This window comes from Theobroma cacao, chromosome 3, assembly GCF_000208745.1.
Source record: "Theobroma cacao cultivar B97-61/B2 chromosome 3, Criollo_cocoa_genome_V2, whole genome shotgun sequence".
NCBI lineage: Eukaryota > Viridiplantae > Streptophyta > Magnoliopsida > Malvales > Malvaceae > Theobroma > Theobroma cacao.
In genome coordinates, this window is record NC_030852.1 from 21,985,228 (window position 1) to 21,988,091 (window position 2,864).

Sequence of the window (2,864 nt, forward strand, 5' to 3'; positions counted from 1 at the left end):
TAAAGGATTTAGTGTGAGAACCATTCCATAAAAGTTTGGCACTACTACAGCTCCAACTGCGAATAAGAACATTTATAATCTTGGTAAGAATGCCAGCATCTATTAATGTATCATAGATAAATTCCCAACTAAGCCTGTCATAAGCCTTTTCCAAATCTTTTTTGAAGATCATCCACCATTTGCCTCTTTACTTTCGCCTAAATGAATGTATCACTTCCTGTGTTACAAGCATATTATCTGTAATTTGCCGTCTTGGGATGAAACTTGACTAAGTTCTTTCTACAATAAAACTCATGATTGGCTTTAATATATTAGTTATTACTTTCATCAGTATCGTAAAAACAACTGAAAGTAAACTGATTAGCCGAAATTGTGTTATGAATTCTAGGGTTGGCATATTTGGAATGAGTGCAATGAGAGATTGACACATCCTAGCCCCAGTATTTCCTTATTCAAAGACATTCGATACATATTTGATTAAATCCTCCTCAGCGACAGACCACTATGATTGAAAAAATAAAGCATGGAATCCATCAATTCCTAGGGCCTTGAGTGACTTCATTTCAAATTAGGCAACATGAACTAGCATGAACTTCCTTTCCTGCAATTGGTTTGATCAGGTTCGAATAATCATCGGCATTAAGAGCAAGAAACATACCTCTGATGGGGTAAGCCGGAACCACATCATTTTTTTTAGAATATAGATTTTGAAAGAATGCCACTGCTTGGGCTTTTAGAGAATATTGGGTGTCACACTATTCACCATTAGAATTTTTGAGGTGTAGTAACTTTAATTTGTTCCTTCTTCGAGTTACTCGAATATGGAAGTATTTTGTATTTCCATCTCCTATCCTAATCCAATTTGTTTTCGCCTTTTGCATCCAAAAAGTTTCTTCTTGATGAAGTACTTTTTCATATTAAACCTGTAACCCATATTCCACCTCCCTGAGATGTCTACTTGGATGAGCTTCCAAAGCTTTCTGTACTTTTTGCAGTCTCATTAATAAGTTTTTCTTTTTGTAAAAAATATTGTCGAAAACCTTCCTATTCTAGTGACTCGATTTCTCTGCAAAAGACCCCATTTTAGCTTCGATATCACTAGAATTTCCCTATGTCTGCTGTAAAAAATTATGAAATTCCATATGTGCAAGCCAGGCTGCTTTAAAATAAAAGCCTGTTTAGACTTGAACATGGCGATGTTCTACAAGAGATAGTACTAGTGGAATGTGGTCAAAATGTATTCAAGGCATGTGCTGAACAATCACTTCGTTAAATAACAGGTGCCACTCCATATTACACAAAGTTTTATCAAGACATTCAGAAAGAAGACATCACTAGAATTTCCCCATGTCTACTGCATAAAATTACAGAATTCCTTATGTGCAAGCCAAGTTGCTTGAAAATGAAAGCCTGTCTAGACTTGAATGTTGCAATGTTCTACAAGAGAGAGTACTAGTGGCCTATGGTTAGAATGTATTTGAGGCATATGTTGAACAACCGCTTCATTAAATAATAGGCGCCACTCCATTTTACACAAAGCACTGTAAAGACATTCAGAAAGAAGACCTCTCTTCCATGTGAATTTTGGACTTTTATAACCCAGAACAATCAAGTTAAACTGATTTATAAAATGATGAAATTTGAAACAAGGCCTACTATCTCTTTATGAGCCCTTTTGCATTTCATGAGAGAAAAGGAATATGTTGAAGTCACTTGCTACTAACCATGGCTTGTCTAAATTTCTTACAAAGTTAGAAAGCTTATCCCATAGTGCTTGTCTAATAGATGGAGTTGATGTCCATATATTGTTGGTAGGTACCAAATAGAGCTTACAGAATACTCTATAGCCAAATGTAGGCACTGTGAGTGATTTTTAATAACTGAAAGTTGAATACCTTTTTACCATAGGATCCAAATTCTTCTTGAGAAACCCAATGTCTCAACTCTATAAGACCTATCAAAATTTAAGGTACGAATAACTGTATCTGCCTCTACCCCACTTATTCAAGGTTCTACTAATATAAGAATTGAAAGTTTATATTATTGTAAAAAATCCTTTAGCACCTTGACAAAACGCCTATCTCCTGCACCTTAACAATTCCAAACCAAAATATTTATATCCATAAAAATGATAAAAATAAATAATTTTATGGGTGCTGAGGACCCTCATTCTCGATCTTCACCATTTTAGCATTGCTCATGGGAGGATTAGCGACCACCTCAATGGTTGTAGTAATAATGTTCCCATCTAACTACTTAGTTGTTATTAACTCCATCCTTTCTATCATTTGTGAAAGCACATTTGAATGTAAAGATGTAAAACCCGACCATATATACATGTCATGACATACATGCCCTGAGTAGCATGTTATTATGTTCGGAAAGTCCCTAAGAATAGACGAAAACTGGTATTGTACCTAACGGTACACTTGAGCTGATTTAACCTCGAACTAGTTCAAGTAGGAATCGTATGATGAAATTTAGTATTTTATAGTCAAGAAATGACTAAAAAATTATTGTTCCGAGTTTGAGGGTTCATTTGGGGTAAAATTTGAAATTTTGATGTTTAGGGGCAAAATTGTTATTTTGCCACCTAAGATAATATTTGATCATGGAGTGAAATTTTTTTTACCAAGATTAACTATTTGGAGTATAATTTAATGACAGGAAGTGAAAAATTTTAATTCTGGTGATTTCTGGAGTGTAGGGCAAAATCGTAATTTTACCAACACGCGGATAAAATTTGAAATTTTGAGAGAATTTAGATCAAATTTTGACAATTGGAGAATGGTATGAGTATAAGGGATGAAAAATATGTCTATGGCAATTTTTCAGTTTTTGCAAAAATGTAATTTTTCACGTTT